This window comes from Pelobates fuscus, chromosome 5 (genome assembly GCF_036172605.1).
Source record: "Pelobates fuscus isolate aPelFus1 chromosome 5, aPelFus1.pri, whole genome shotgun sequence".
NCBI classification, from domain to species: domain Eukaryota; kingdom Metazoa; phylum Chordata; class Amphibia; order Anura; family Pelobatidae; genus Pelobates; species Pelobates fuscus.
The window spans coordinates 359,211,911-359,226,933 of NC_086321.1; positions in this window are offsets into that span (position 1 = coordinate 359,211,911).

A 15,023-nucleotide genomic window follows, 5' to 3' on the forward strand; every position below is an offset into this window, starting at 1 on the left:
GTTTCTTCCGGCAACAGCACCTCTTGGTACAGTTACCAAGTGAAACGTACACAATAACACAATAAACACTCAGGGAATTCCCGTACACACACAGCTGTTACACCAGTCACTAAATAATCAATATTATGCCCTTTGGCGAAACTATACAGTCACCCACGCTATAATTCTCTATATATGAATTACCCGTCTATAACACACCCCAGTAACATCGTCTTTTACAAATAGTAGTTACAGTACGGTTAGCATAGGTCAAAGCACAATTTAAGGTCACAATACAATTATTAGTGGTTATGGTGTTAAACATGCAATAGACGACAATGATTAGTACTTATATACAGTGTCAGTAAATATACAGGGTTATGGTACCGTGCACTATAATATAGCAACACACTATTAACACTCTCGCTAGACGGCTGAGCTCGCGCTATCTAACAAGATATACACTTTACTAACAATCTTTAACACATATACAATCCCAACTAAACTATTGGCCAGTACCTTGATGGACTACCTAAAACTATCTACATCCGTTTTGGTTAGCCACACTGCCCAAGCACCACATATAGCGAACTAGAGGGCGGAATTTACAACAGAACCCTTTTAGTCTTTCTACTCTATCAATAGTCTAGTGGGTTCCAAATTTACACGCCTTCCCACTTAGCCAAGATAGGTTGAGATCTAGCAAACGATAATGTACATCAGAGTCTGCTTAGTCTCCCGGTCCCTCCGACCTAGCGAACGAATTGTACACCCTAGAACGCTAGTCTAGACAAGACACCGGTGTCCGGCTAGGGCTATTTACATCAGAACCCCGCCTGACTCCAAACCAAATCAAACCTTCTTACTAAAGAGCGTTCGATTGAGCGGTGCGCCTTCGCTCCTTCCCTCCGACAGAGGGGGCAGATTCCATACACAGATTTAAACCCCTTATGGGCCTACCGCACAATCGGTATACCCCTAGTGGGTCCGCCGTCTAAAACAGCAGTCGTCTTACCTCCTCGTTCCTGAACCTGAGTTCACACTCATCGACGGGGACACCCCAGCACTTCTTACGTAGAGGCCAATGATCTCCTGGACAACAGACCAGTGGCGCCGAGACGAAGGGAGGTCCACGCAGAAGTTCAGGGGTGCAGCCGTAGAGAACGTGGACAAAGATAGACCGTCTCACGCCTCTGCCTCTCAGCTACCGTTGAACGATGAGCTTCCCGGCCAATGCACCAAATGATACCGGAGAAACTGACGGAAGCCAAGCACAGAAAGATGGACACAGGTTTCTTCAGGAAGGAAGAGATTCTTTATTCGGTTCACCGATCGGGACTCAGAGGGACTAATGTCACCAAAATACAACAAGTTCTGAGCCCCGGACAATAGTGCAGGCTCCTTATATAGGCACATAACTCCTCCCATATTAAGCTCCACCCGCACATTCTCTTGACCAATCAATACAAATAAGAATTAACTTCCTTCTTGACCGCATGGCCTGTCCAGCACAATGGAGGAGGGGAATACTACATCCTGTATTCTTGCACTTGCTCCGTACACTACTGATCGTATCTTGCCACGTGCAACTAACTGATCGATACGTCAGCATATGCACGTACACATGCCACGTGGTAATCTCGGCCTACTAAATTTATTTTTACCGAGATTCCACCACAAATGTACCAAAAAGACAATACAACATTCAAAAAAAGGCATTGCAAGCGTTGTAAAGCACATTTCTAAATTAGGATCAGCTAAATCCAATAACTGCTAAAGAAATTGTGCTTGGATGGGGAGGGGGAGTTGTATGAGTTCCTGAAGCGAGAACTGTGTAATAAAACAGGGACTCTTAAATGTAACTGGGCAGACTGCTAAATAAAAGAAAAAGCAAAATAAATATTTGCATAAACAAGAAACCAAGTTGTTTAAGAACCATGGGTTTAAAAAGATTAGCCTCAAATGAACCCTACAGCCTCTAATAAATGTCCTTGAGAAAAACACATCAGTTAACTGAAGATTCAGCCACTTTGTGGCCCAGAAGGAGCAGTCAGTAATAAGAGGCTCAAGGCCTTGGCAAACAGATTTTTGTTGTTGGCATATTGGAGAGTTGTAATTGCTTTCCACCATGGATGACTGACAGCCGTCATCCTGGGTGTCAGAGCTACTGAATCACATTGTCGCTAAGAAGTTAAATAACTAATAACTGGCCATAGAGACTGTCTTCAGAAGATAACAGTGGCATAGTTTCACAAAAAGAAAAATTATGTTTTTCAAAGTTGTAGGTGTCTAGAGTACTGGACAGCACTAGATGCTTAGCGTGTAAAGATTGAAAATGGAGTAATGGATCACATGGAACTCCAGCTGGGACTCTGTCATGATACGTGTAAGGGAACCCACACGTAGACCCTAAAAGGCATAGATTTCGTATTAATGGGCCTTAGAGTGGCCGTACTTAACATATAGAATAGTCAAAGTGAAAGTCGAGGCCAATGGAAGGGTAAAACAGATAAATGGTAGACAAGCCAAAAATCAGGAACACGGAGAGTAGAAGCAATGAATAGTAAGCCAAGGTCAGTAATAAGATAGCTCAGAAATATATATTTGGTTTAACAAGAACCTCAACAGGGTTATTTGGACTAGAAAGACTGGCAATTATATAGCCCATGCCTAACATTTTTTTTTGAGAATTAATTCGGTTATGACGAATGGTTACTAGTTATCGCGCAAGTGCAGCATGTCTCTGATGCCTTTGGACATCTTAGTAGGCAGAATCACTACTACAGAGCTTGGTTCCTTTCCAAAATGACCCAAAAGGCGGATAGCGCTAAAAATACTAATATAGTGTGCAGCACAAAAGTATATAAAATAAATAAACCCAGCAGCAATCACCTGTCCTAAAAGAGTGACTTAAAATCTAAAAAACAGAAAATGGTGTTGCGCTTAAATAATGTACACAAATGATCAGTTTGATATCTCAAACTGATCATTTGTGTATAATATTTTAGTCCAACACCATTTTCTGGTTCTTGGTTCCTTTCCCCTTATTGTTATGCAACATTGATTCTGTAAAATTTTAAATTAAGCTGCTGAATTTTTATCTTTTTTTTTTTATTTTGTATCATCTTTTTAATGCATTATCTATATAATCTATAAAATATCTATGTAATGCATTACAAACTATAGGTTTTTTTTTTTTTTAAATCCATAGTTTCCCTTTTGTGTGTGTGTGTGTGTGTGTGTGTTTGGTTCTAGGAAAAAGTGGAGACCACATAAAATAATTTTATACAATACATCCTGTTTATTACTGCTGGGGGACATTTTATTAAAGGACCACTATAGGCACCCAGACCACTTCAGCTCAATGAAGTGGTCTTGGTGCCAGGTCCCTCTAGTTTTAACCCTGCAGCTGAAAACATAGCAGTTTCAGAGAGGGTTAATACAGCCTCTAGTGGCTGTCAGGGAGAAAAATCACAGTGAGAAGACGTCCATAGGAATGCATTGAGTAATGCTTTCCTATGGGCTGTTTGAATGTGTGCATGGCTCTTGCCGCGCATGCGCATTCGGCGCTGACGTCGGCAGGAGGAGAGTTCCCCAGCGCCGAGGAAGCCCTGTGCTGGAGAAAGGTAAGTGGCTGAAGGGGTTTTAACCTAAGGACTACATAGTGCCAGGAAAACGAGTTTGTTTTCCTGGCACTATAGTGCTCCTTTAACATTGAGCTGTGGAGAAATGAAAATCAAATTGAGAAAACTAAGCAAAAAGGAGCTAAACTAGAGAAATTCAGGAGTTATTCTTACCTAAATGTTTGCGAGATGGGTTTTTTCAGGCCACCAAAATTCAACGGATTAGTGAATACATCGCGTATACCGACTTTGACAGATCTTATTTGGAAGTGACAGTATAGCTGGGTTTAACCCCTTAAGGACTAAACTTCTGGAATAAAAGGGAATCATGACATGTCACACGTCATGTGTCCTTAAGGGGTTAAACATTCTAAAAAAAAAAAAATCAACCAGACCAGGGTATTTGCTGTTATCTCTTTGTAAGGATGCACTGTGAAGGAACTGATCTGTATGTAAAGACAAACTGCAGGTCGGGAATTAAATGTGGTAAATAAGTGGTGAGATTAAACGTGACATACATAGTTACATAGTTACATAGTTAGATAGCTGAAAAGAGACTTGCGTCCATCAAGTTCAGCCTTCCTCACATTTGTTTTTTGCTGTTGATCCAAAAGAAGGAAAAAAAAAACCCCAGTTTGAAGCACAATTTTGCAACAAGCTAGGACAAAAAATTCCTTCTTGACCCCAGAATGGCAGTCAGATTTATCCTTGGATCAAGCAGTTATTACCCTACATTGAAAGATTATATCCTTGAATATTCTGTCTTTGCAAGTATGCATCTAGTAGCTGTTTGAACATCTGTATGGACTCTGATAAAACCACTTCTTCAGGCAGAGAATTCCACATCCTGATTGTTCTTACAGTTAAAAAAACCTTTCCTTTGCCTTAGACGAAATCTTTTTTCTTCCAGTCTAAACGCATGGCCTCGTGTCCTATGTAAAGTCCGGTTTGTGAATAGATTTCCACACAATGGTTTGTATTGGCCCCGAATATATTTGTATAATGTTATCATATCCCCTCTCAGGCGACGTTTTTCTGAACTAAATAGGTTTAAATTTGTTAACCTTTCTTCATAGCTGATATGTTCCATTCCTTTTATTAATTTTGTAGCCCGCCTCTGCACTTTTTCTAGTGCCATGATATCCTTCTTTAGAACATATATGATGAAATAATGTAAACAGGGGGATAAAATATAATGTATTGAAAAAAAACATGCAATTTAATGTGTGGAATGTAAGAACGTGTTGCATTATTACATTTGGCATGAAATATTGTATTGAGTGACAAAATGCTGTAAATGAACGTTGGGTCTCTCAGTCTCTGTATCTTTCACTGAGCGTGCTTTGTTCACCATTTGTGCGCCTGGTCTTTAGCAGATATGTTCCAGCTCGGCCTCTACACTCAGTCAATGACCAGTTTTCACTTTCTTGTCCCCGCACCCCAGAATTTAGCCTGCATTACTTCTCCAGGGCTGCACCCTTCATATGGAATGCCCTGTCAAGCCACATTCAACTCTTCCAGTCTCTGCTTTTTGAGAGGAGCCTATCAGCTCGTCCCTTAAATGGTACACTCCGGGCACCATAACACCTTCATTGGAATAAAGTTGTTATTATGCCAAGAAGTCCCTGGCGACAGCTTATATTTGGGGATTAAACCATTCATGAGCAGTTTAACTAAAAATTCCAGTATCCAGTGCCTGATTCTTATGCCCCCCAGTCCTTCTGTTTTTCAGAATCTTGAAAGAATCAAGCGGTTTTGTGAATGGGAAGCTACAGAGTGACTTAGAGCGTCAGCTTCCTGCTTCAAGGTACTGAACAGCTGAAGGACAGGGAGCAAAGTGATCGGGGCTGGATACTGGAATTTGTGGTTAAACCGTTCGTAAACAGTTTAATCCATAAAGGTAAGTCGGTGACAGGGACCTCTTGGCACCATAACAACTTAATTCCAATTAAGTTATTATGGTGCTCAGAGTGGTCCCTTACAACCTTTCTCTGTCATCTCCCATCTACTGTGCTCCCTCCTCCCAAACAGCCCAGCCATTCTTTCAGGTGTATCCAGATCATTTGATTCCCTCATCTTTTTAGAATTGGGCAGGGCCCTCTTCACCTACTGTTCCCATATGTAAATCACGTTTTGTTACAATGAATGGTTTGTCTTGTACCGTGCTATGGAATATGTTGGCAATTTATAAATAATTGTAAATACGTTTGTTTGTTTGTTTTACTGACTTGTTACAGAGATGTGCTTTGCATGTCAATAAATATCTCTTGTTGAGTTAAATTGTAGTATGCATACCTCTCTGATCTGAGAGCAAAATTAAAAGATAAGATATTTAGACAAAAATAAGGTGGGTGGGGGTGGGAGGGGGACTATTTTTTACCCCGAGGCAATTCAAATGCTAATAATAGCCCTGCATTTACCTATTCTATTGTTAAATCATCATACCATTCAATCTCAGCTCAACATCCTATACTTAAAATAAATAAATAAATCGCGCAAGTTCTAATGGTGCATTGGCCGGGAAGCTCATCGTTCAACGGTAGCTGAGAGGCAGAGGCGTGAGACGGTCTATCTTTGCCCACGTTCTCTACGGCTGCACCCCTGAACTTCTGCGTGGACCTCCCTTCGTCTCGGCGCCACTGGTCTGTTGTCCAGGAGATCATCGGCCTCTACGTGAGAAGTGCTGGGGTGTCCCCGTCGATGAGTGTGAACTCAGGTTCAGGAACGAGGAGGTAAGACAACTGCTGTTTTAGACGGCAGGACCCACTAGGGGTATACCGATTGTGCGGTAGGCCCAAAGGGGTTTTGAATCTGTGTATCTGCCCCCTCTGTCGGAGGGAAGGAGCGAAGGCGCACCGCTCGATCGAACGCTCTTTAGTCAGACCGTTTGATTTGGTTAGTCAGGCGGGGTCCTGGTGTAAATAGCCCTAGCCGGACACCGGTGTCTTGTCTAGACTAGCGTTCTAGGGTGTATATTACGTTCGCTAGGTCGGAGGGACCGGGAGACTAAGCGGCGCCTGTGTAAATTCGGTTCGCTAGTTCTCATCCTATCTGGGCTAAGTGGGAAGGCGTGTAAATTTGGAACCCACTAGACTTTTGATAGTGCGACTAAGAGGCGCCTGTGTAAATTCGGTTCTCTAGCTCGCTATATATGTGGTGATTGGGCAGTGTGGCTAACCAAAACGGGTGTATATAGTTTTAGGTAGTCCATTCAAGGTACTGGCCAATAGTTTAGTTGGGAATTGTAAATGTGTTAACGATTGTTTTAGTAAAGTGTATATCTTGTTAGATAGCGCGAGCTCAGCCGTCTAGCGAGAGTGTTAATAGTGTGTTGCTGTATTATAGTGCACGGTACCATAACCCTGTATATTTACTGACATTATATAATAAGTACTAATCATTGTCGTCCATTGCATGTTTAACACCATAACCACTAATAATTGTATTGTGACCTTAACTTGTGCTTTGACCTATGCTAACCGTACTGTAACCGCTATTTGTAAAAGACGATGTTACTGGGGTGTGTTATAGACGGGTAATTCGTATATAGAGAATTATAGCGTGGGTGACTGTATAGTTACGCCAAAGGGCATAATATTGATTATATAGTGACTGGTGTAACAGCTGTGTGTGTACGGGAATTCCCTGAGTGTTTATTGTTATTGTGTACGTTTCACTTGGTAACCGTACCACGTGGTGCTGTTGCCAGAGGAAACGGGTGTGACTGTTGAATAGTACGCGTGTATAGTATTCGTTGTCGACGACGTTCCATTGTTAAGTATGGGTGCGTCGCAGTCAACGATTCCGGATCCCTTAGGATGTATGGTTAAGAATTTTAAAAAGGGATTCAAAGTTTGTGATTTTGGGGTAAAGATGTCTCCTGTACGTTTGGTCACTTTGTGTACTAGGGAGTGGCCTACTTTGGTTGCGGCATGGCCGCCACGTGGCAGTTTGGATCCAACTCTGGTACAGCGCTTACACGTGGCTGTATCGGGTAGGCCTGAACTTTACGGCCAGTTTCCTTATATTGACTGTTGGAGACAGGCCGTAAATGACTCGCCAAAATGGCTCCAGACATGCCACGAGGAGCAGTGTCGCCTCATGGTAGCTAGGACTTGCTCGTCCACTAGGACTGGTGTTAGGCCCATTTTGGACACGCCCCCTGAGTCCGAGATCCCTTTGCCGCCCCCTTACTTTCCGTTAAGAAGAAGTGACGCAAACGCAGGAAGTCCTGCACCCCTCCCCTCATTACCCTCATCCACTTCCGCTTCCTCCTCCAGTACAGGATCCACCCCCCCTCGTACTAAATCTCCCCTTCCGGAACCAGAATCCACCCCCATTAGAAACGAATATCCTGATTTGGCGCCACTTCAGACTTCCGGTCAAGCTTCATCTAGCTCGGCTCGAAGTGTTTTATTTACGACCTTTTCCCAAAACCGACCTCCCACATCCCCATACCCTATCTCTCCCCGACCGGAACCCATGACTGACGCCTCTCTACGTAGCCCCATCCAAACCCGACAGTTGACTGGTGCCCAACAATTAAAGCACTATCAGATGCCTCTTCGTCTGAATCCCGGGTCAGCTTATATCGATGCCGCAGGTCAAATGGCACACGCTGACCCAGTCTTCGTATATGTCCCATTTACCACAACCGATCTTTTAAACTGGAAGACCCATAATTCCTCGTATACTGAGAAACCACAAGCTATGACTGATCTGTTCACCTCAATAGTACAGACGCATAATCCGACATGGGCTGATTGCCAGCAGTTACTAATGACTTTATTTAACAATGAGGAAAGGACAAGAATAAATCAAGCAGCCATTAAAGCATTAGAGGATAGAGCCCGTGCTTTGAACCAAGCCAATCCAGCAGCATGGGCCGCGACACACTATCCCAACACCGATCCCGATTGGAACGTAAATGGTGCTGATATGGTTCAACTCAGAGCCTATAGAGACGCTATAATTGCTGGCATGAAAGCCGGAGGAAAGAAAGCCATTAACATGTCGAAGACAGTTGAGGTGATCCAGAAAAGCGATGAAGCGCCCAGTGTCTTTTATGACCGATTATTGGAGGCATACCGCTTGTATACCCCCTTTAATCCGGAAGACGCAGACAATTCCCGAATGGTTAACTCCGCCTTTGTCAGCCAAGCATACGGAGATATTAAGCGCAAGCTACAAAAGTTAGAAGGGTTTGCAGGTATGTCCATCACCCAACTAATGGAGGTAGCAAATAAGGTCTATATGAACAGGGATACAGAAAGTAAGAAAGAGGAAGAGCGCAAGATGCGTAAAAAGGCTGATATGCTAGCGGTAGCGATCGCAGGCGTAGATAAACGGGGCCCAGATAGAGGCAATAATAGATGGAGTAGGGAGCCTTTGAGTAGGGATCAATGCGCGTATTGCAAGGAAGAAGGGCATTGGAGGAACGAATGTCCGCAAAGAGAGCAGTACGAGAGAGACCAACCCAGGGCAGGCTACGGAAACTTTAGAGGTAGAGCGAGAGGTAGAGGAGGCCCCGGAGGGAGTAATGGTTATAGAGGGAGTAATGGGAACAGAGGAAGTGTTAGGGAAGACAGGTATATTCCAGCAGCGCAAAGGTCCCGCGATAGAGAAGGTAGGGACTTTGTTGGATTGGCTGACACTGTCATGGAGGACTATTGATACCGACCGGGCTCCTTCCCCCTTGGTCGAGCGGAGCCTATGGTCGATGTATCAATAGGGGGGAAAAGGAGTGCGTTCATGATCGACACTGGTGCTGAACATTCAGTGGTGACTAATCTAGTTGCTCCTCCATCTGGAAGGACTATTACTGTGATAGGAGCAACTGGAAGAAGTGCTGAAAAACCGGTTCTTAAAAGTCGACTCTGTACATTGGGAGGCCACGTAGTAAAACACCAATTCCTTTATATGCCTGAATGTCCAGTCCAATTGCTGGGACGTGATATGCTATCAAAATTACAAGCGCAGATTACGTTCCTACCAAATGGAACAACATCCTTAAAGTTTAATGGACCTTCAGGTATTATGACTTTATCCGTACCAAAGGAAGAAGAGTGGCGACTTTATACAGTGTTGACTAGCCAAAACCCTAGGAGTGATGAGACATTGTTTAACATACCAGGAGTTTGGGCAGAGAACAACCCACCAGGACTGGCCCGCAATATTCCACCAATAAAAATTGAACTGAAACATGGGGTTTATCCAGTGAGCCTAAGACAATATCACATTCCGCAGAAGGCTAAGAAGAACATCCAATCCTATCTGGATAAGTTCATACGGTATGGTATCCTAAAATTCTGTACTTCCCCCTGGAACACCCCATTGCTGCCTGTTCAAAAGCCCGGTACAGATGAGTATCGACCTGTACAGGACTTAAGAGCAGTCAATGATGCGGTTGTTAGCATACATCCAGTTGTACCCAATCCATATAACCTGCTTGCTTTAATTCCGGGCGGGGCTACTTACTTCACAGTCTTAGATCTCAAAGATGCCTTCTTTTGCCTCCGAATTGCCGCAGAAAGCCAATGTATTTTCGCTTTCCAATGGGAGAACGCTGTAACGGGCTCAAAACGCCAAATGACTTGGACAAGACTGCCCCAAGGGTTTAAAAATTCACCTACCCTATTTGGTTCAGCTCTAAGTCAAGATCTACTGGATTTCGAGTCTATCCCAGGAGAATGTGTATTGTTACAATATGTAGATGACTTGTTGATAGCAGCAGTTACAAAAGAAAAATGTCAGCAAGCAACGCACGATCTACTACATATTCTCTGGAAGGCAGGATACAAGGTGTCCAGGAAGAAGGCTCAGTTGTGTTTGCCAACTGTCAAGTATCTGGGATTCCATATCTCTGAAGGTCAAAGGATTATGGGGCCAGAGAGAAAAGAAGCTGTCTGCCAAATACCAATACCCAAGAATAGAAGACAAGTGCGAGAATTCTTGGGGGCAGCAGGCTTCTGTAGGATATGGATTCCCAGCTATGCGATACTGGCAAAACCTCTGTACGCAGCCATCAAAGGTACAGAGCACGACCCCTTCTTATGGACCCAAGAACAGCAAACGGCATTTGAAGATGTGAAGAAGGCTTTGATGAGTGCCCCAGCATTAGGTCTACCTGATCACACACGACCATTCTACTTATATGTACACGAGCAAAGAAGAATGGCTGTGGGAGTATTGATACAGTACTTGGGATCATGGCAAAGACCTGTTGCCTACATGTCTAAGCAACTGGATGCAGTGGCCAGCGGACTTCCACCTTGTCTAAGAGCCGTAGCTGCAGCCGCCCTGCTAGTAGCTGAAGCCGATAAACTCACTCTGGGTCAAGAACTTTATGTACGAGTCCCACATGCAGTACAGACGTTGTTGGATTACAAAGGAAATCATTGGTTTAGTAACAGCCGTATGACCAAGTATCAAGCAATGTTGTGTGAAAACCCAAGAGTGCATTTAGAGACTGTAAACACCTTAAATCCAGCTACCCTTTTGCCGCAACCTACTGAAAGTCAACATGATTGTTTGGAAGTAATGGATGAAGTATTTTCAAGTAGACCAGATCTTCGTGATTTTCCCATCCAGAACCCCGATGTTCAATATTACACCGACGGCAGTAGTTATGTGAAAGAAGGGATCCGCTATGCAGGATATGCAGTGACAACAATAGACAAGGTGATAGAAGCTCGGCCACTGGCGAAAGGAACATCAGCACAAAAGGCAGAATTAATAGCACTAACACGAGCGTTACAATTGGCTGAAGGTTTAAGAGTAAATATCTATACGGACTCTAAGTATGTGTTTTTAACCACTCATGCCCACGGAGCTTTGTATAAAGAAAGAGGACTACTGAATTCAGAAGGCAAAGAAATCAAGTACGCAGCTGAAATCCTACAACTATTGGAAGCAGTGTGGGAGCCGAAAGAAGTCGGTATCATACATTGTCGAGCGCATCTGAGAGGAGATGGTGATGTAACCAAGGGAAATCGGATGGCAGATAGTGCAGCTAAGCGTGCTGCTGAATCAGGAAGACAGGAGTATGTGGGGCATATAGCTGCTCTTATACCAACTCCACTGTCCCAATGGACTCCAGTTTATACAGCTCAAGAAGAGGAGTGGTTAAAGACTGAACCGGGAAAGTATTTGGAGAACAAGTGGTATCAGCTAGAAGATGGAAGAATAGTCATACCAGCATCACTAGCGGTAGAAATTGTCCAAAATTATCACAACGGGACACATTCTGGGAGAGACAGTACTGAAGAATCTCTCAGGAAACATTTCTACATACCAAGATTGTCCAACTTGACTCAGGCCATTGTACGCAGATGTGTAACGTGTGCTAAGAATAATGCAAGACAAGGACCAGTAAAGCCACCAGGAGTCCAGTTTATGGGGGGACTCCCCATGTCCGATCTACAAATAGACTTTACAGTAATGCCTAAATCGGGTGGACATCGTTACCTGTTGGTAATTGTGTGCACCTATTCAGGCTGGGTAGAAGCATGTCCTACTCGTACAGAGAAAGCAGGAGAAGTTGTAAGATTCCTGCTACGAGAAATAATACCCCGATATGGACTACCCTGTTCTATAGGATCGGACAATGGTCCAGCTTTTGTTCATCAGTGCCTACAACAACTGACTCATATGCTTGGTATAAAGTGGAGGCTTCATACTGCATATAGACCCCAGAGTTCTGGTAAGGTAGAGAGAATGAATAGAACTATAAAGAACCAGTTGGCTAAAATGTGTCAGGAAACCCAACTTAAGTGGAACGTTCTCTTACCCATAGCTTTATTGCGAATCCGCAGTACCCCTACCAGAAGGATGGGCCTCTCTCCTTTTGAAATCATGTATGGGCGACCACCTCCCGTACTTGGTAACTTAAGGGGGGACTTGAGTCAGTTGGGAGAAGGAATTACCCGGCAGCAGGTTGTAGAGTTGGGTAAGACTATGGAGGAGGTACAGAAATGGGTACAAGATAGATTACCTGTGAATATTTATCCCCCTGTTCATAGTTATCATCCAGGAGACCAAGTGTGGATTAAAGAGTGGAATAATGTACCGTTAGGGCCCAAGTGGAGAGGTCCTTATGTTGTTCTTTTGTCTACCCCTACAGCGATAAAAGTAGCCGAAGTAACTCCGTGGATACATCACTCCAGGGTTAAACCAGCAGCAGTCGATTCTTGGCAAATTACAGCAGATCCAGAGAATCCCTGCAAGATCCGGTTGAAACGCACTACTCAGTCGGAGTAACGAGGAATTATTGTGGATTACAAATTTTATTGTTACAGGTGTGAGTGAGAAGGCCATAATAAAGCCTGTCCGCTTACCAACACATAGTGTATAAGCCAGGAAAGTCTCGAAGGGACACCTGTGAAGACGAGCAGAACTCCATTCCCTGCAGCCCTCACATCCTGGAAGCTGAGGTTCCATCGCACGGACGAAGACTGAGGATGACGGCGAAAGATGTGCTTTTGATTGTGTTTATTTATATGTGTTTTTATATTCAGGAAGGTAGAGGTACCGACACTCCTAGCTGTGAGGTATGCATTAAGACTACGAGAACAGGTAACCATATTTCCCAAACCCTAATTTGGCATTCACAATACGAATGTAAAGGAGAGGTATCAAGATGTAGATACCTAAATATAGACTATAGTGTGTGCCATTTAGGAGTAGGAGAACCTAAGTGCTTCAGTCCAGAGTATCAACCTCGTACAATTTGGTTGACTCTCAGGAATGGAGATCCTCAGGGGACCCTAATTAATAAGACGGTGTTAGAATCCGTACATTCTTCGGGTGTTCTGCTATTTGATGCATGTAAGGCGATATCAAGTGGTAGAAAACCGTGGAATGTATGTGGGGATCTTAGATGGGAGAGGACGTATGGGTCTAATGATAAATATATTTGTCCCAGTAGTAAAAATAAATATGTGAGTCCTAGATGCCCAAATAAAGACTATAACTTTTGTCCATATTGGTCTTGTGTGGGGTGGGCGACTTGGGGACAGACAGTAGATAAAGACATGATAGTGACTAAGTTGCCGACTAGCCCTTATTGTAAGTCTATGGAATGCAACCCAGTCCATATACTTATTAATAACCCCGACAAGTTCCTAGATAAGTATGGAAATTTATTTGGGTTTCAGATATACGGGACGGGTTTAGATCCTGGGACATTATTGTTTATAGGAATAGAGACTGATACGGTATCCTCCCAGACTCATCAAGTATACCATTCCTTTTATGAAGAGATGAGTATAGATAATAAGATCCCCCATAACGCTAAAAACCTGTTCATTGACCTAGCTGAAAGTATTGCCGGTAGTCTTAATGTTACCAACTGCTATGTGTGTGGAGGTACTAACATGGGAGACCAATGGCCTTGGGAAGCAAAGGAGGTAATGTCCGGTTCTGAGGCAGTTGACCAACTAATATCTACACAAGCCGATTATCATTTGAGTGTTAGAGGTAAATCTGAGTGGAGATTAAAGACCTCCATCATAGGTTATGTTTGCATAGCAAGGAAAGGAATAATGTATAATACTTCTGTAGGAGAATTAACTTGTCTAGGGCAAAAAGCTTATGATGATGATACTAAAAATACAACTTGGTGGTCGGCTTCAAATGTCTCAGAACCATCTAACCCGTTTGCTAGATATGCCAGTTTAAAGGATGTGTGGTTTGATTTATCCATCACATCTACCTGGAGAGCCCCAGCAAATTTGTACTGGATCTGTGGTAAGAAAGCCTATTCGGAGTTGCCACAGGACTGGGAAGGGGCATGTGTGTTGGGTATGCTCAAACCATCCTTCTTCTTGTTACCGATTGAAACAGGTGAGACTTTAGGTGTTAAAGTGTATGATGTGAATCATAGGAAGAAAAGGGGACCCTTAGAGATAGGCACCTGGGAAGATAATGAATGGCCTCCCCAGCGTATCATAGATTATTATGGGCCAGCCACGTGGGCAGAAGATGGTACCTTTGGTTATAGAACCCCAATTTATATGCTCAACCGTATTATAAGATTACAGGCGGTGGTTGAGATTATTACTAATGAGACCTCACAAGCACTCAATCTTCTAGCGAAGCATAATACCAGGATGAGGACAGCAGTGTACCAAAATAGATTAGCCTTGGATTACCTTTTGGCAGTAGAGGGAGGTGTATGTGGGAAGTTTAACCTGAGCAATTGCTGTCTTCAAATAGATGACGAAGGGCAAGCAATAGCTGAGCTTACTAGCCATATGGTTAAACTAGTGCATGTGCCTACTCAGGTATGGAAAGGGTACAATCCAAGTAGTTGGTTTGGTAGCTGGTATGAGTGGTTTGGAGGGCTTAAGGCAGTGGTAGGTGGAGTCCTACTGATTTTACTGTTGTGTCTACTCCTACCGTGTCTTATACCCTTAGTAGTTA